The following is a 20,117-nucleotide window of genomic DNA, read 5'->3' as shown; positions in this document are numbered from 1 at the left end:
TCCTCTCAATGCTGAGAGATTGCCAGTTGGCCTGGCACTCACCATGCGAGACTGCCTCTGTGAGATGTTTCCTCAGGGCCGACAGTGAGCTCCTGTGCCTCTTGGTGGTTTGCTTTTGCTCTCAGGTGACTAGAATCTGGATTCATGGTGTCTAACGGAGCCCATGGTGATCAGTAATTTCACATGAAGTGCTTTTGGTCTGTTTCTGTGAAATCAAGAAAGGCAGCAGTAAATAGTTTGAATAAGTATGGATTACAAAGGGGCAAAGAACAGCTATCGGATAAAATTGAGCTTTTAATTAACTTGGCATGCACTGTGGGGGCAGAGCCCCAGAAAGTAGTTTACAGGCTCTCGGCCTCACGTGGAGGGGTGCTGGCTCGGGTAGTAGATGGCCGTCGGCTGTGGCCGGTTGGCCGTCAGCTGTAGCCATTGAGCCATTAGCCACTAATATAACTGCTGCGGCTACGAAGGAGAGCCGAGGAGAGTGGAGGAGACTGAAAGAGAGTCGTCGGTGGGTTGCAGACAAAACGGACAGCAGGTCGCACATCCAGTAAACCCAGCCTCCAGTGAGACCGTAGTGGTATGACTCCCCTACCTATGGCTCCGTGGGTGTTCCTTTTTGGCCTCACCATATCCTGTGTTCTTGTGTGGGGAGCGGGAGCAGAGAGCGAGCAGGATCTCCCGCATGACAAATGGCGCAGCGAGCAGGGTATGGTGTCGGCTGAAACTCTCCGGAATGTACTGGAGCAGTTTACACGTATAAAAGCTCAGCTTCGTAAGCAGAGTGCGGTGCCGGCCAAAACCTACCAAAGCATGGTGGAGCGGTTTGTTCGTGTGAGAGCCCAGCTTCGGGAGGCCCATGAGGAGCGACACCGGGAACGGGAGGCGCGGTTTGCCTGGGAGACTCGAGCCTCCAGCTGGCACACCACCTTCTTGGGCATAGAAGGTGGTGTCCTCCTTTTGTTGATCTGTTGCGGCCTTAGGATCCGAAGCATGTGGATAGCTTACAAGGAGGCCTCCACCCACTCAGACACCTGCCCCGGTGAGCAAGATTCCGACCAGGTAGGAATGGCGTCTGACTCTGAGCAGGAGGATGTATGGCCCCCACACAGTATATGGTGTTCGGTGGCCACTGTTCTCAAGAGTTGGACCCCCAAGGAGGGGTGGGAGGAGATGGACGGCTCTCCAGACAGCGTGGAGAGGGCCCTACAGGCTCTGGCTGAGCAGTTGCCGGAGGAGGAGAAGGCTACAGCCGGCCGCGTGGGCTGGATGTTCCTCACGGCTTTGAGTCTCAACACGGAAAATGTGCTTAATGAAAGGGCCCAGGTGCCTGACCAGGTGTCCCGGTTGGACGCGCTGGAAGCCCGGGTCCGCCTGTTAGAACAGGGGCCCCAAGGTGGAGACTCTGAGGCAGAGGAAGCAAGTGGAGAAAATGTACCTCCCAACCCCCAAGCCCGGCCCATCATGAAGCACAAGGTAAAGCATGAGCAACCTTTGGGCCCCGGGGGCGTTGCTGCCGGCAACCCAGATGTGACTGAGTTCACTACCTACACCCCATACACTCCCACTGAGTTGCAGGAGCTGGGGAGGCGGTACAGACAGCGCCCTGGAGAGCCAATCTCGGCTTGGCTGTTACGTTTATGGGATGAGGGAGCAGACAGCATTCTCTGCTCCCCAGGCGAGATGGAAAAGCTAGCCTTTGTGACCGTGCATCCATCCCTGCGACAAAGGTTACAAAACTGCCATAGGTTGGCCAACAACCAAGGCAACCATTCTCTAATGGCGTGGCTCACGGCTGCGGTACGCACCGTATGGGAACAGGCTGGCGAGCTGCCAGACACTGTGAGTCAATGGCAGTCATATACAGAACTTACGCAAATAATCCGTGAAATGGGTATGAGACATGCTATTTTTAACCTCAATATGCAGGGCCCAGATGACGAGCTTTTTACTGCCAGCATGAGAGATCTGGTTTTGGACACTGCACCTGCGAGTGCTTTTGGATCCTTGGTTGCTATTCTTACACCGTATGTAGGGCGACGGATCCATGAAGTTACAACTGCCATGGCCAGCCTAGGGGATGTTGAAAGCCGGAGGCGAAGGAAGTTAAGACAGGAGGTCCGCACAGTTGAGACCTGGAAGCCCACACCAAAGGTAAAGGGGCGAGGTCGCGGGCCTCAGAGAGTAACACGCGCACAGATGTGGCGTGATCTCGTGGCAGCAGGGGTTGATCAGGAAAAAATAGACCAGCAACCCAATGCACTCCTGCTTGAACTTTGGAAACAGTTGCGTCCGGAACAACAATTCCAGAGAAACATAAAGGAGGAGTCTGGGAAAGCACGACCCGTGTCCCTCCAGGACTTCATGCAGCCGCTTGAGGCTGATTCCTTTCAGCTTGATTAGGGGTGGGGCCAAGGTACCCGGTCAGAGGGGACGAGCAGGGACCGGAGGCCCCACGTGGAACTGTCCATACATTGGTCCCCTTCGAATGTACAGAGGGTTTTGGCTCTAGTTGACACTGGTGCTGACTGCAGTCTCGTTTACGGGAACCCAGAACTGTTCCCTGGACCAGCAATCTGCATTGATGGCTACGGGGGAAAAACTGTGACTGTGAAAGCCGTTTCCTTACCACTGGGTATAGGAAGGCTCCCTCCTCGTACCTACAAGGTTTATGTCTCCCCCGTTCCGGAATATATTCTAGGGGTAGACGTGCTACATGGCCTCAGCTTACAGACGTCGGTAGGAGAGTTCCGTCTCCGGATCCGGGTGGTGAAAGCAGTGACACGCGGGCATGCTCACCACCCTCCTCAAGCGTTGCCACAGCCCTGGCGCGTGGTTACAGTGCGACAGTACCGCCTGCCAGGAGGACAGGAGGAGATCGGGCGTACAATATTGGAATTGGAGAAGGCACATATTGTGAGGCCAACGCACAGTCCCTTTAACTCCCCAGTATGGCCTGTCAAGAAGCCAGATGGGACCTGGCGAATGACTGTGGACTATAGGGAGTTAAATAAGGTGACACCACCCTTGCACTCTGCAGTGCCTTCAATTCATGATTTAATGGATCGTCTGACTGTCCGCCTGGGGACATATCACTATGTAGTGGACTTGGCCAATGCTTTTTTCTCCATTGACATTGCACCCGAGTGTCAAGAGCAGTTTGCTTTTACGTGGGATGGGCGTCAGTGGACTTTTCAAGTCCTTCCGCAAGGATACTTGCACAGCCCCACTATCTGCCACGGGCTTGTGGCCCAGGATTTGGCACAGTGGGATCACCCATCCTCTGTGGCCTTGTTTCATTATGTTGATGACATTCTGTTAACCTCAGATTCTCTTTCTGATCTAGAGCAAGCAGCTCCCTCTCTTCTCCGCCACCTGAAGTCACGCGGCTGGGCGGTGAATGAGGAAAAGGTCCAAGGCCCTGGCATATCCGTCAAGTTTTTGGGTGTTGTGTGGTCGGGTAAGACAAAGGTTATACCTGAGGCAATCATTGACAAAATACAAGCCTTTCCCCGGCCGACCAAGGTCTCCCAACTGCAGACGTATTTGGGTCTGCTAGGATATTGGCGGGCATTTGTACCCCATTTAGCACAAATGGCAAGGCCCTTGTACAATATGATAAAAAAGGGGGCCTCATGGGATTGGACAGAGGCTATAGAGCAAGCCTTCATTGCCACAAAACGGGCAGTGCAGCAGGCACAGGCTCTGCAAGTAGTGGACCCCGGCCGCCCATTTGAACTTGATGTTCATGTGACCCAAGAGGGGTATGGATGGGGCCTCTGGCAACGGCAGGAGCGTCTCCGGTTGCCAGTGGGATTTTGGTCCCAATTATGGAAAGGAGCGGAGGTCCGCTACTCTCTAATAGAGAAACAGCTGGCTGCTGTGTATGCAGCCCTAGTGGCCACAGAAGCCATCACAGGAACGGCACGCGTGTTGGTTAGAACAACGTATCCTGTCCAGGGGTGGGTCCGTACGTGGACCCAGGGACCCAAAACGGGGGTGGCACAGACCACCACCCTCGCCAAGTGGGGTGCCTACTTGGAGCAACGTAGCACCCTTAGTTCAAGCCCTTTGAGCACAGAGCTACAACAGGTCCTGGGGCCTGTGGAGCTTGTAGCCCAGGCTGAGCCAAGTGCTCTGCCTAAAGGGGAGGACTTGGAGCCCTCGCCCTACAAAGAAGGACAGTCCCCAGTACCTGAGGATGCCTGGTTTACCGATGGTTCTAGCCGAGGGGCTGCAGCTGTTTGGACGGCTATTGGTGTGCAGCCCAAAACAGACACCATTTGGTTTGATACTGGGATGGGCCAGAGTAGCCAGTGGGCTGAATTACGGGCTGTATGGATGGTGATCAGCCACGAACCCGGGCCCCTAGTTATTTGCACTGACAGCTGGGCGGTGTTCCGGGGCCTAACGCTGTGGCTGCCTACATGGAAACACCAAAACTGGTTGGTGGGACACCGTCCACTGTGGGGTCAAGCCATGTGGCAGGACCTCTGGGACCTAGGGCAGAAAAAGGAGGTGACCTTAATGCATGTCACAGGTCACTCCCCCTTAGTGTCCCCAGGTAATGATGAAGCAGACGCCCTAGCACGGGTACGATGGTTAGAGCGGGCTCCTGCCACTGATGTGGCCCATTGGCTGCATAGGAAATTGCAGCACGCTGGAAGCCGAACCATGTGGCAGGTAAGCAGACGCTGGGGCCTGCCTTTGAAATGGCAGGAGATAGCAGATGCCTGCTATGACTGTGCTGTCTGTGCCCAGGACAGCCCCCAAAGGCGGAGGCTCCCCTGGGAGACACAGCAGATTACGCGAGGGAGGGTACCCCTCACTCGCTGGCAAGTGGATTACATTGGACCCCTGCCTAAGGCCCGCAATGCGATATATGCATTTACAGCAGTGGACACTGCTACGGGGTTGATGTTTGCTTGGCCCTGTCCGGCTGCGGATCAGCGGCATACAGTAGTCGCCCTTACACGGCTGTGTGCCCTCTATGGGCGCCCCCAAGTCATTGAAAGTGACAGGGGTACCCATTTTACGGGGCAAGAAGTGCAGCGCTGGGCTGCCAGGATGGACGTGCAATGGTTGTTTCACACCCCGTACAATCCACAAGCAGCTGGCATGATTGAACGTTATAATGGTCTTTTGAAGCAAGGTCTCCGGGTGTCAAAACACCCTCCCACGATGCGTGACTGGGCCTCGCGTCTATGGGACGTCCTGAGAGTCCTGAATGAGAGACCACGGAAGGGAGGGCCCGCACCAGTAGAAGCTCTGCTACATCGAACGGCCGCTCCCATTCAATTACAAGTTACCACCAGTGAGACTCTGTTAAAGCCAGGCTACGGCAGAAATGGGAACATTTTGCTGCCAGCACCGACATGCTTGAAAGCAGGGGAACGGCAGCAATGGACTTGGCCCTGGCAGGTCAAAAGCCCCCACTGTCGGTGGTTGGGTCTGATAGCCCCATGGGGGGCCGGTTTGACTCATGATTTGCAAGTGACGCCAGGGGTGGTGGCTGAGTGGCCACCTCAAGTGACTGTAGTATACAGAGGTCCCGATACCGGGATGATTTTGCGAGGAAACTATGTGCTCTCACTATGGCCTATTATGGGGTCCCCTGTTCTGTTACATGTTGAAACTATGCAAGGGACCCCAAGCACTGCCATAAAGGTTTGGTACCACAAACCGGGAAAGGTGCCAGTGGCAGCAACCCTCCTTTCCCAGGACAAGAAGCTGGCATGTATCCTCCCAGATGGAAGGGATTTGCCATTGTTGGTTCCTAAGACTACCGTTTCTTTTCGTCCATAGGTGTCAGTAGGCTAATATGACACAGGGACCCTCGCGGAAGACGCTTGTCGCGTACATTGTGAGGCGAGAACCTGTAGGGGTGGAGTGTGGGGGCAGAGCCCCAGAAAGTAGTTTACAGGCTCTCGGCCTCACGTGGAGGGGTGCTGGCTCGGGTAGTAGATGGCCGTTGGCTGTGGCCGGTTGGCCGTCAGCTGTAGCCATTGAGCCATTAGCCACTAATATAACTGCTGCGGCTACGAAGGAGAGCCGAGGAGAGTGGAGGAGACTGAAAGAGAGTCGTCGGTGGGTTGCAGACAAAACGGACAGCAGGTCGCACATCCAGTAAACCCAGCCTCCAGTGAGACCGTAGTGGTATGACTCCCCTACCTATGGCTCCGTGGGTGTTCCTTTTTGGCCTCACCATATCCTGTGTTCTTGTGTGGGGAGCGGGAGCAGAGAGCGAGCAGGATCTCCCGCATGACATGCACCTTTCAGGATTGTAATTATTTATTTGTAAGAAAACATCAATTTTCCTATAAGATGAAGCTAATTAGACTCACACATGTTCTAGAACGGTGCTAATAGAAGTGTAATGTTAATTTCATGTGCAATTATAATTTTTGAGTAGCCATATTGAAAAAATTTAAAAAGTGAAATTATGTTAATGACCGTTTATTTAATACAATATAGCTATAATGTCATTTCAATTCATAATCAATAAAGTTATGAGATATTTTACATTACATTTTTTGTACCAAGTTGTGGGGACAGAGCCAGGAGTGCAGTTTCCAGGCTCTTGGCCTCACATGGAAAGGTGCTGGCTCAGGTAGTAAACGGCCATCAACTGTGACTGGATGGCCATCAGCTGTGGCTAGTTGGCCGTCAGCTGTAACCAGTGAGCCATGGTCCACCAATATAACTTCTGTGGCTACACTAGCAGCAAACGGGAGCTAGCAAGAAGATGGTGGCTGAGCTAGCAAGAGCAGATTGCAGTTAGCATGGTGGATTGCAGCTAGCAAGTGAGGTTGGTTGGCAGAGAGAAGTGGACGGCAGGTTGCGGATAGTGTGGCTCCTGCTTCCTATGTCTCCAACCCAGCCCCAGCGAGACTATAGTGGTATGATTCCCCTATCTATTGCTCCGGGGGTGTCCCTTTTTGACCTCACCATATCCTGCGTTCTTATGTGGGGAGCAGGAGCTGAGACTCCGCATGACACCCTGCATGACACAAGTCTTCCAAATACAAGGGGGATGATAGAGATAGCACAAATAATTCACAGATTGATGTTGATTAGGTAAATACACGTTGTGGTAGGCAGATAATAACCTCTACCCCCTGTCCCGAAGATAATCATGTCCTAATCCCTGGAATCTGTGAATGTTACCTTATATGGAAATAAAGGCCTTTTTAGATGTGATTAAATTAAAGATCTTAAAATGGGGAGATTATCCTGGATTATCAGAGTGGGCATTAAATGCAACCACATGTATTCTTATAAGACAGAAGCAGAGGGAGATTTTACCACAGAGGAAGAAAAGTAAACAATGTGATGACAGAAGTAGACACAGGAGTGATGTGGCCATGGGCCAAGAAGTGTCAGCATCCCCCAGAAGCTGGAAGAGAAGAAACTAATTCTCCCTGAAAGCATGCAGAGGAAATGTGGCCATAGTAACACCTTGATTTAGGCCTAGGTATACTTATTGTGGACTTATGGCATCCAGAACTGTTGGAGAATACATTTCTGTTTTAAACCACCAAGTTTGTGGTAATTTGTTACAACAGCTATAAGAAACTAATACACAAGTCATTTAGAGTAAAGTAATTACATTATGTTCCATCCTTTGTTGTCAATGTCTAGACAAAGGCCATTGGTTCTATTCCCAGAAACTGCCAATAGAATGCTCAACAAATATTAGTGCTAAAAATATTTTACCTAATCTTCCATCTCACATGGTTTCAACTACTATGCCAAAACTTCCAATTTTCTATTTCTACCTTTCATCACTCTCTTGTACTCCAAAGTAACGTTTCCAAATATCTCCTGGGCACTGCCACCTGGATGTACTACAGTGATCAATAACTGATCATGGCTAACTCATCATCAAAACTTAAAACTCTCTCTTCCCTAGATCAGTTAATAGACCAGTCACCGACATATAGGCTGACTTTACCTATTGGTTAGCTTAAGACGGCACTAGTTTATCTTTGTTTCTGCATCCTATTCAGGTTACTACTTGTCGCAACTTTCAACATATAAGAAGTATGATTATTAATAATTGCCTTAAAATAATTTGGGTTTGGTAAACCACCATTATCTTTTTTTTTTTTTTAATTCCAGGTTTTATTATGCTGTCATCTAGTAGTGTGTGAGAATCAATTAAGTAAATAGACTATTCACTTTGATGTAATTAATCTGAAAAAAAAAAGAACAAAACAAAACTAGTTTTTACACTTCTATCTTTTCCTTATCCTTTCCAGAGACAAGTTAACTACACGCAATATTATATACATGATAAAACAAAGTGTTCTTAGACATAAACAGAACAGAAAGGTATTTCCTTTTAGTTTCAAGTAGTAGTGGAAGAAATATTTGACATGATTTCCCTTGCAGGCCATTTGATGTCCTAACCAGTTATGCCTGTCCTGGCCCCTGGTGTGTAATTTCACAAAGTTGTTAACTCTCGACTTAGTGGAGTTTTGAAATGTGGGAAAGTATAGGTTAAATGTACATGAAATATATGTAGGAAATAGAGGCTGCAAGGACCTGTCATAGAGTATACAGTAGCCTCAACACATTTAGTACGTATAAAGATTTTTGTCCTATAGTTTATGATGAATATTTGTAACTAATTATTTCACTGATTGCTGGAATTTTCATTTTGCAATAAACTCTTTTATCAATAAACAACCCCCCCGAAAAATTCCAAGTAGAAATTTAATAAAAAATCTATTACTTACACAATATATTTGTTGACGTTTATCATCCACCATATGTGGGGCCATACTGATATCGCAGACCACATGAAAAAAAATCATGAATCTGCAGAAGCAACAACATGTAGTTTAAAATTTCGAAAAGAAAACCTATTTTAGTAGATCGTGATTTAATTAATATAGTTATTGAAAGTGGGTTTATGTATCACTGTGAAATTTGACATTTTATTTAGATTAAATGACTATTCTAAATTAATTTCACTCTCTTTCTATCACAAGTTTTCTTGTGTATATACAAAAAGCGTAGCAACAACTATTTATGGGTTGGCTTTGTTTTCCGAAGAACAACTTTGTAAACAACTCTTAATTAGTCTTAAATTAGTCTTAACAGTTGTTTCAAATAGCAAGTCAGTAAGGTTAAATCCCAATGAGGGTTTATATTTTCATCTAATTCATGGACTTTAAGTAAAGCTTTTGGAAGTTAATTTTTCTATGGTGGAAAGTTTCTTTATTAAAAATATTTCTGGGCCACAAATACACATTTTTATTTGTACAAATAATTTTATTTTTTCAAATAGTTTTTGAATGAAAGTACTTTATGCATTAACTAATATAAAATCCAACAAATTCATTAAGAAATAAATGGTCATATTTTAAAAGTTTGATTATTTTAGAACTTGCTTTCATTTTCAGAAATCTGATTTGGATACAAAAAATTAGATAGCTTTATTATTCAAACCTGGAATCACAGAGCCATCTGGCAGTCTTTTTTTTTCACTGTCCTGACTTCACATGCAATAGATTACTACTACTATAACCTACCTTTTTTTTTCCACCACATTTTCTTGTTTATCTTCATTTAATAGACTTAATGTAGGTCCTCACTAAGGCTTGTAAAATTATGTAGTAACCTCCTGGTTCAAGTCTCTGCTTCGACTCTAACACACTCTTAATTCATTAGACCTGTTGCTTTCATATGAGTTTTTAAAACTGAAAATCTTTATTTTGGTTTTTTAAATGCAGTTATTAGCATCAAGGGTACTACATTAGCCACAGTGGAAACTCCAATCTTCTTAAATGCGATTACAATGTATCCCATGATTTAGTTTCTCTCTCTGTCTTCATCATACTCATATATCTTGTCACACTTCACTTATCTCAGGTCTTTTGCATGATTGTTTTCCTACTCTTGGAGTAAACAACTCTAAAGTGCTTGTGAAAGCCCTTGTTAAGCTTCAACACCTAGTTCAAGAAACCTAGAAGAGGTGATTTTTCCTCTCGAAAGCCTTTCTTGTCAATGTCTCAAAGTTGAAATTACACTTTTCTTTGACACTATACACTCAGGGGGAGAGAGAGAGAGAGAGAGAGAGAGAGAGAGAGAGAGCGCCATGACATTTATTTTTGTGTCACAATGCCAATTGAAAATACTCAGACATTTTTGTTTTCTTAGTGGATGAATGAAGGACCAGACTATTCACAGACTATCCAACCCTAGTTATTTATATTATAGTACGTTATGTGTTTCTTATGGAAATACAAAACCATGCAAAAGCAATACAAAACTCAGAAAATATATAACACAAAAACTAAACTGAATGAATGATAAATGATCCACAATTTTATTTACCAAATGTGCATGCTTTATTTGTTTGTCTATGTTTTCTTCCTAGATTTGGAAGTTTGCCTTCAATAATGTTGATCATTGATTCTGTCAAGAACACTCATTTGTGTATTTAATTAGAGAGTTTCTGGATTATTTAATAACCTAATTTTACATTACATCATTGTTCAGCACAAATGGCATAAAATGTTCTGCATACGAAAGCTAATTTTTCTATTATATTGTCATTTATTTTGATCAGTATTATTTTATTATAACTTTAGCAAATGTAATTTATTTGTTTAGTTCTATAACTTATATAACTGTTTTACCTAAGACACACTATGGGGATTAAATTTCAAAATAAAGCATCAATTTTTGTGTATGTGTACCCCAAAACCTGTACTGTGATTTCAACTTCATCATAAAACAGCCTAGAAGCAAGCGATAATTTATTTTACTTGAATCAAATATTTTCATCTTCCAAATTTTATACTTTCTGTATCTTATTTGTCCAAGGTAGCTATTTAGAGATGTTGGCAACTGTAAGTATAGAATAGGTAAAATTAGCTAAAATTATATTTGCTACTTGATGGTATATTAATTCTGAATACCTTTTAACACCATGAATAGTGGGTTAAGATTTATATGTATGATTGTGAGTGTGGACATTCTGGAATCTTCTGTGGACTCCATAAAATTTGATGAGAATCATAATGATGTAAATCTGTGGTGATGAAGTGACAATGATAGTAATAATTCTTTGCATTTTTTTTTACAAATAGCACCATTTGATAGGTATTATTAAACTTACATTATTAATCAAAGAACTAAATTTAAGAGAAGTGAATTGACCAAATATACTCGTACTCTAACTGTAAGAAGCAGGATACAAACACAGGTCAAATTTAAAGCTTTTTTTCATATATATGGATATGATTAATTGGATTATTTGTTTACATTTGAAGCTTAAAAATTAAACTTTGGGGGCAGCCAGTTAGCTCAGTTGGTTAGAGCATAGTGGTCTTAACAACAAGGTTGATGGTTCTATCCCCACATGGGCCACTGTGAGCTATGCCCTCCACAACTAGATTGAAACAACTACTTTACTTGGAGCTGATGGATCCTGGAAAAACACACTTAAATAAATTTTAAAAACATAAAAAATAAACTTTGTGTCCTGATATGATTTTTTTCAGGATAATGCATTCATAATTTGAAGTATCTCTTTAATTTTTGAAGAAATGTTTTTTGTATAAAATTCTTCCTCAAATGATAAAATAGAAAAATTCCAGCACTTTCAAAACAGCACATTTTCCCACTTTAAAATATAACGTAATTCACTGAGCATTCTCTATCAGGAGGACAATAATGTAGATACAGAGAAGGAGACTATACATATTATTAACTCTCCTAAGTTTAAGAACACATGCTATGTTTTCATGCACATGGACAACTTTGGTCAATTAGGGATTTTAAGAACGATGGGAATGGAATTCTTTCTAAACTACAACACTGACCACAAGACTGCTGATGAGGAAGCAGAGATCCAGGAACCATGAGCATATAGAGAAAATTATTTAAAACAATTATGATCTTATTAGTTGTCTTACAGAATAAACATCTAGATTTGAGATATTCAATAAACACTGAGATCAAGCCAATCTATTTGGTACTGAAAGAAAGAAATATAATAAATATTAAACTGTAGCCAAAAATAATTCCTAAATTGATATTCTCTCATTTTTGTTTCTGAGTGGTAACACACCTTGTTGGAAGCTTTTTTTTTTAATGGTTTCCTTCAGAAATCATATTTTGTGAATGGATACAATTTCCAAACAGCAAGTACTGACATTAAAAGGAGATAATCTGTCTAAATCATGGGCTCGATTTCACTGCATAAACAGCCAATAATACTTTTTCAGTAGAGAAACCAGTAATGACCATACAGTTAAATAATAGCTACACACCTGCCAGGTTACTGTGATTTTTGGCATCTTTGGCATACACTCTTAATTTGGCCAAATACAATTTCAGTTGCTGCCATATCATTCCCAAAGGTACACTTTGGCTTTCTAAATCTATCTGACATCTGTAGTTCTTCCAGGAATAAGGTTTAAAAATATAACTGATTCTGTGAATAGGTATACAGAGACATGGGGATTCAAATTTACATTTTTTTCTTTGGGGGGTTAAAATACATTGCCTATGTATGACAAACTTTTTTAAACACACATATTTGCTCTTCATCTAAGCCTTAAAGCAAAGTATAACTATTATGATGAAAGTTCTAAGCACTACAGCCATGCTGGTAACATTTTATGAAGCTGAAAATCAGCTATTTTAAATAGCAGCTTTAAAAACTAACCCCCCATATTATGCATACGCATTTCACAGACTCATTCCTCACAATTTAACCTCCCTAATTTCTCCATTATTTAACTTTCAATTTCTGGTATTGCATCACTTTCCCTAACTATAACCAGAATATTCATGTTCATGTTATACCATCTTTTACAGGCTTCTAAAGAACAAGTTTGATAAGTATACTTTTTTATCTGACTACATTGTTTTCTGTTCAAAATTTCCCAATAACATCCTTCTAAATCTGGAACTATTTGAAAGTATCTTTATTTTCCTTTTTCATTTTTGTCATTGTTTTTTTTTTGTGTGTGTGTGTGGATTTCTACTCTTGGTTACTTCTGTGCTGTGTACTAAATTTTCTCTTTAACGTATTTTTCCTCTTTTCTCAATGCAGTTATTTCTAATTCCTTATCGAATTCTCAAAACAAAACAAAACAAAACAAAAAAACAAAGAAACAAACAAACAAACAAAAAACACACCAGCAAATATATTTTTTATTTATTGAGGCTTCATTTTAAACATAATTGAAAAAAGATATTACCCTCTTGTGATTTTAATTATTTTCCAAGTGTGATACTATGCTGATTTAGATTAGCATTTCCAAAGGTTAATTTGTTAAAGTGGGGATAAAACTTTTCCTGGGCCAACAAACTTTGGGATTCATTTGATTAAATATGACTAAATAGGTTCTTTACTGCAAAACTTCATAGAACAATCAACTAAAAAAAATTATAAGTCTCTAATAGAATCTCACAAACTGATTTGCCTAAAGAATCTTTTTCTGTCTAAGAATCATTTAGACCAGCATTTACCAAAACCAGATTAAGGGGATTGTGCATTAAATGTCAATCACTTCAATATTATATTGTTTCTCTCTCTCTCTCTCTCTCTCTCTCCCCCCCATACTTTCCCAGCATAAATGTTTAGGATGCTCTAATTATTTTTCTAGGGTTAGGAGATAGAGTGATGAAAGGGCAGAACATATTGCTGTTCAAATAGAGTTATTTTAAAAGAGAGAAAAATACAAGTAAGGTAAATTCAGGTAACGGTGAGTGCTATGCAGAAAATAAAACAGTGGATAAATGGAGAGAGCGGAGAGTTTTAGATGGATTGTCAGGGAAGGTCTGAGAAAATGACATTTGGGCAGAAATCTGAATAATGAGAGGTAGCCATACATGTGAAGATCAGAGATCAGAGAGTTCCAAGTAAAAGGAAAAGCAACAAAGCTTCAAAAGTGGTAAGAAGTTTGGTGTTTTCCAGTAACTTAAAGAACCATAGTGCGGCTAGAGCAAAGGAAGTAAGAAGGTGAGAGAGAGAAGCAATACGATTCGAGAGGGAGGCAGTGACTATATCATGTAGAGGCTCGTATGGAGTTTGGATTTTAGTCTAAGTGCAATGAGAAGCCATTTGGAGGGTTTAGAACAGAAGGATGCCATGAATTTTAAAAGATCACTCTGGCTGCTGTGTGCAGAATGGCTAATTAGGGAGCAAAAGTAGAAACAGATAAACCATTAAATAGACTATTGCAATTAGCCCAGATGAACAACAATTTCTTAGATTAGGATAGTAGCAATGCAAATGAGGTGTATTTTGAAAAGAAGCAACAAGATTTGCTGGTGGGTAAGGTACAGGAACTGAGAGAAAGAAAATTAATGATAATGCCTAGGTCAATTAAATCAATAGAGTGGATGTGATGTTATTTATTGATAGGAGGAAGACTGGAGAAAGAAAATGGGAAGATTGCAGGAAGATGAGAGCATAACTGTGTTTTGAGACCCACATGGAGAGATCAAATAGACAGTTAGATATATAAGTTTGAGGCTGAGAAGAGAGAGAAAGGCTGGCAAGTGTTTAGTATAGATGACATTAGAAGTTATGGCACTGGGTAGGTCACCTACAGGAACAAAGTTGATAGGGAAGAACGGCTGACCTAGGACCAAACCCTGGAAGATACATACATTTTGAAAATTTTAAGTTTATAAATATCTAAATTACTTTATGTCTCAAGAAGTGGGCATATCCAGGGAGCTTCAGTATCCTCTGAGAATATACAGATCACAGTTCTGTGGAAATCAAAGAAAAAAAACTAACGTATCAGACCAAAAACATATATTGGAATTATGTCCTTAATTAAAGTAGTTAACTCTGTGAGGGCAAAAATTTGAAGTCACATCATTCAGAGGAAGTACAACTGGTATGTTCTGCCTCCCGATTATTTTCTATAAAGAATCCCCATAAAATTTCTGATATATTAAGACATAACACTTGATTTTCTGAGAGCAGAACTAAAACACCATTAGTACTGATCCAAGCATAGGAAATTCAGCAAAGTTACCCAGACCATGCACTAAGCAAAATTTTGCATTAAGAGATCTAGTAGAATAGATGTTTCATTGCCATAGGGAATTTAAGGACTTCTTTGAAAATGCTGCTACTATTGCCATGCATATATTTGATGAGTTCCAACCTGAAAATCTGTTTCAGCAGTTAAATCAATTGAATGGAAAATCAGTAGATCCACAATAATGAAATTCATCAGCATCGGTCATCTATCTATCTATCTATCTATCTGTCTGTCTGTCTGTCTGTCTGTCTGTCTGTCTGACTGTCTGTCTGTCTGTCGGACTGTCTGACTGTCTATCTGTCTATCTGTCTATCATCTATCATCTATCTATCTAATCTTTTTATCACCTGATGAATTGTTATATTATCTATAATCAATTGTCAGTTTATATTGTCCTCCAAATTTGAACTGTAAACAGCTTAAACATCTCAAAATGTCTTATTTTTCATTTCTAGAAGAAAACATCTTACTAGTGTTATTATGTTGTTTCCAAGACAACTAAAAAAGAAGTATAATGAAGTGATTCTATTTTAAAATCTACCTAATTAGCATAACTCTTGGAGAAACTGAAGATTGTGTTGTAAGAAAAAAACACTATATTTAGTCAGTCATTAAGAAACTACTACATGTATCACAGTAATATATATATATATATATATATATATATATATATACACACACTAATGATTTTTCACTAGGAAATAACTAGTGGATTCAGTGTTCAGCAGTTCCTATTTTATAAAATATGTGTAATCACATTCTGGCTTTGCATACTATAGATGATGATAGATTGTACAGACATAGCTGTGGGGGTTTACAAATGAAACTGAATTTCTGGAACCAGGGAGTGTTTACAAATTGTAGTAGACTCTTATTTATCATCTAAATCTGCTTTAGATTAGATAAACTCAACTATGATTATTCTTTTGAACAATGATCTAACATAATGGTAGTGAAAAGTAAAGAAGCAGAGGAAAACAGTACTAAAACTGAGACTCAAATGATCTGAATCATTGAAGCAGGTCTATAGAAAGGGAATAAATGATCACCAATAACTGCTTAAACTTGGTTTGAAGGTATAGCTCGTTAGAAAATTAGTTGTTGTGGTAAAAAGGGGATTTTTCTACAAAGAGAGTTATTAAAAGATATAAAGAAACATTTACTTGATTTTATCAACATTCTCAAATGACACACTGCATCAGCTCCACATTTTCATTTTTTCTTCTTTAATGCAATGCATAATCATTCACTATTAGACATTTTTAATAGCTCATTATACAAAAATACTTAAAAGCTGTGTTATATCATTATATATAAAAAACATAAATTTAATTATTGTGCTTATAATTTTTCATCCTATCTGCATTACTTTAGTGTTTATAAATAAAAATCACATTAATACATTTTGAACACTTCATTAGGCATAGCACCATTTGAGGTAATTTGGGGTTGTGAGCAATAACAAACAACGGTCCTGCCCTCAAGCAGCTTGCAACTTGGTTTGAAACACAAATTAAAATTACAGGGAAATATTAAACCCACAATGAGCTATCACCTCACATATCACAATGGCCATCCTCAATAAATCAACAAATGATAAATGTTGGCAAGGTTGTGGAGAAACGGGAACCCTCTGCAATTTTAGTGTGATTGCAAATTGGTGCGGCCATTGTGAAAAACAGTGTGGAGGTTCCTCAAAATATTAAAAATAGAGCTACCTTATGACCAAGCAATTTCACTCCTATGTATTTATCCAAAGAAATCCAAAATGGTAATTTGAAAAGATATATGCAACACTATTGTCACTGCAGCACTATTTACAATAGCCAGGATATGGAAACAACCAAAATGCTCATCAATAGATGGTTGGATAAAGCTATTGTGGTACATTTATACAATGGAGTATTACTCTGCCATAAAAAGAATGAAATATTACCACTTGCAACAACATGGATATATTTAGAGGGTATTATGCTTAGTGAAATAAATCAGACTGAGAAAGACAAATTCCATATGATCTCACTTATATGTGTAATGTAAAGAACAAAGTAAATGAACAAACAAAACAGAAACAGACGCATAGATACAGAGAACAGACTGGTTATTAGATAGGAGAGGGGATGGGCTATGGGTGAGAATGAAGGGATTAAGAATTACAAATTGGTAGTTGCAAAAGAGTCACCAAAATATAAAGTACAGTATGGGGAATATAGTCAACAGTATTGTAAAATCTATGTATAGTGTCAGATGGGTAGTAGACTAATTGGGGGGATCACTTCATAAACTATGTCAATGTCTATCCACTATGCTATACACCTGAAACTAATATAAAATAATATTGAATGTCAACTACAATTAAAAAAATAGTCACGGGGATGTGTAGTGCAGCATTGGGGATATAGTCTATAATGTTCTAATAACTATGTACAGTGTCAGGTGGGTAGTAGATCTGTTGGGGTTATCACATTGGGAGTTATGTAAATATTTGACCACTATGTTGTTTCGTATTCCTGAAACCAATAACAAATTTAAAAAAAATAAAAATAAAATTACGGGAAATGTAATTCTGACAGAACTGGAATTACATTGTAGTTTAAAAATATTTTATAGATCATTACTAAATAAATATATAACAATTAATAAAATATAAAAGACACAGAAATACTCAGAGTGACATCACAAGATAGTGGAACAGGAAGTTCTGGTCTCACCCCTCCATACACACACTCACAGAAACAACGATTTGAACAATAACTCACAGACAAGAATAACTTTCTGGGAGTTCAGGAGTCCATCTGGGAGGTTCAAGCATGTCAATAGAGCAAAACATCCAAGAATAGATACAGGAAGAAGGTAAAAAGAAGTTTCACTTTATTGACGCCCCCCTCCCCCAAGGTGACGCAACTCAGTGTCAAAGGAGACTCCCCCAGCCAGTGATTTATCCCATGGAGAAGAGAGCTAAGTAAATGTCTGGCTTCCCTAGCATTGTGAAGCACTGCCCAGGAGGCCCACTTCTGTCTCACCCCACCCAGTACCCTGAGGGAATCAGAATAGTTTAATCAGTGGGTGTAGATAGGAGGAAGAGAAAGGGGAGAGGGCCTGTAGTAAGAGGAAAAAGAGAGAACATTTCCAATCTCATTTTATGAGACAAGCATTATCCTGATACCAAAGCTAAACAAGGACATTACAAGAAAAGAAAAATGCAGGCCCATTTCTCTGATAAACATACATGCAAAAGTACTCAACAAATTATAAGAAAACTGAATTTAACAGCACATTAAAAGGATCATATACCCTGCTCAATTGGGGTTTATCCTTTAGATGCAAGGGTGGTTCTTCATTTACAAATCAATAAATAGGATACACCACATGAACATAATGAAAGGTAAAAATTATATAATTATCTCAATAGACGCAAACAGAACATTTGACAAACTTCAACATTAGTTTTGATTAAAAACTTTCAACAAATTCGGTATAGAAGGAATATATTTAAACATAATAAAAGCTATATATGATGAGCTCACAGCTTACGTTACACTCAACCAGAAAAAGCAGAAAAAGTTTTCTCTAAGATCATGAACAAGACAAGGATGCCCACTTTTACCACTCCTATTCAGTATAGTACTGGAAGTCCTAGCCAGAGCAGTTAGACAAGAATAAGAAATAAAAGTCATCCAAATCAGAATAAAGGTATAAAATTGTCTGTTTGGAGACTAAATTATTTTAAAATATAAAAACTGTTGAACTAATAAACAAATTCAGTGAAGTTGCAAGATACAAAATCAACATACAAAAATTAGTTGTTTCTGTACACTAGCAACAAATGCCCAAAAAAGAAATTAAGAAAATAATTACATTATAATAGCATCAAAAATAGCAAAATATTTAAGAATAAATTTCATTAAGGTTGTTAAAGATCTATGCATAGAAAACTGTGAATCACTTGTGAAATAATTTGAAGGAAACACAACTAAGTGGAAAGATATCTCATGCTCATGGATTGGAAGAATTAATATTGTTACAATGTCCATACTATGCATAGTGACTTAGAGATTCAATTCAATCCTTATCAAAATTGTAATGGCATTTTTCACAGAAACAGAAAAAAAAAATCCGAAAATTCATATGGACCCACAAAAGACTCCAAAGTGCCAAAGCAATTTTGAGAAAGAAAAAGAAAGAGGACCAGATGCATTTCCTGGTTTCAAATTCTATTACAATGCTTTTGTATTGCAAATAATATTGTGCTGGCATTAAAACAGATATATAGACCATGGGGACAAAATAGAGACCTCACAGAAATACCACGCATATATGGCTAACTGATCTTCCGCAAAGACTCCATGAATATAAAATAGGGAAAGTACACTCTCTTCAATAAATGATATTGGGAAAACTGGATATCTATATGCAAAAGAACGAAATTGGACCTACATCTCACTATATACAAAAATCAACTCAAAATGAATTAAATACCTGAAACAGTGAAACTTTTAGAAGAAAACACAAAAAAAGCTCCTTGACATTGTTCCCATATATACATATATACACATATATATGAACCATATATATCTGTACCATATATATTTGTACCATATATATATATATATATGGTACAAAATCTAAAGCATGGCAAAAGCAAAAATAATTGAGATTACATCAAATTTAAAAAAAAAAATTCACCACAGCAAAACTATTAACAAAATCAAAGGCAATCCACAGAATGAGAGAAAATATTTATAAACCATACATCTAATAATAGGTTAATATCCAAAATATATAAAGAACTATTATAACTCAATAGAAAAAAATAATCTAATTGAAAAATGGACAAAGGACCCGAATAGACATGTCACCAAAAAAGATATACAAATAGCCAACATGTATATGAAAAGGTGCTTAATGTCACTAATCATCAGAGAAATGCAGCTCAAAACCACAATGAGATATCACCTCACAACTTTTAGGATGGTTATTATTCAAAAAACAAAACAATGATAAGTGTTGGCAAGGATGTGGTGAAACGGGAACCGTGGCACACTGGTGGTGAGAATGTAAATTGTTGCAGCCATTATGGAAAACAATACA

The 20,117-nt window shown here is 40.0% G+C and overlaps 1 long non-coding RNA gene across 11 annotated transcripts in view; it reads right to left on the bottom strand.

Moving 5' to 3' along the window:
• Positions 1–20,117, bottom strand: part of LOC109449577 (uncharacterized) — a 490,477-nt gene that overhangs the window by 344,295 nt on the left and 126,065 nt on the right. For 9 of the 11 annotated variants that reach the window (XR_016019526.1, XR_016019524.1, XR_016019527.1 and 6 more), the window contains 2 exons: positions 8,742–8,823; positions 43–205 (listed from right to left, as the gene is read on the bottom strand). This is a non-coding gene — a long non-coding RNA (uncharacterized LOC109449577). The remainder of the gene's footprint in view (positions 1–42; positions 206–8,741; positions 8,824–20,117) is intronic. The other 2 variants (XR_012494648.2, XR_016019532.1) reach the window with 1 other exon arrangement.

Source organism: Rhinolophus sinicus, chromosome 17, assembly GCF_057876585.1.
Source record: "Rhinolophus sinicus isolate RSI-liver-muscle chromosome 17, RSI-T2T, whole genome shotgun sequence".
NCBI classification, from domain to species: Eukaryota; Metazoa; Chordata; class Mammalia; order Chiroptera; family Rhinolophidae; genus Rhinolophus; species Rhinolophus sinicus.
This window is presented reverse-complemented; position numbering and strand designations above follow the sequence as displayed.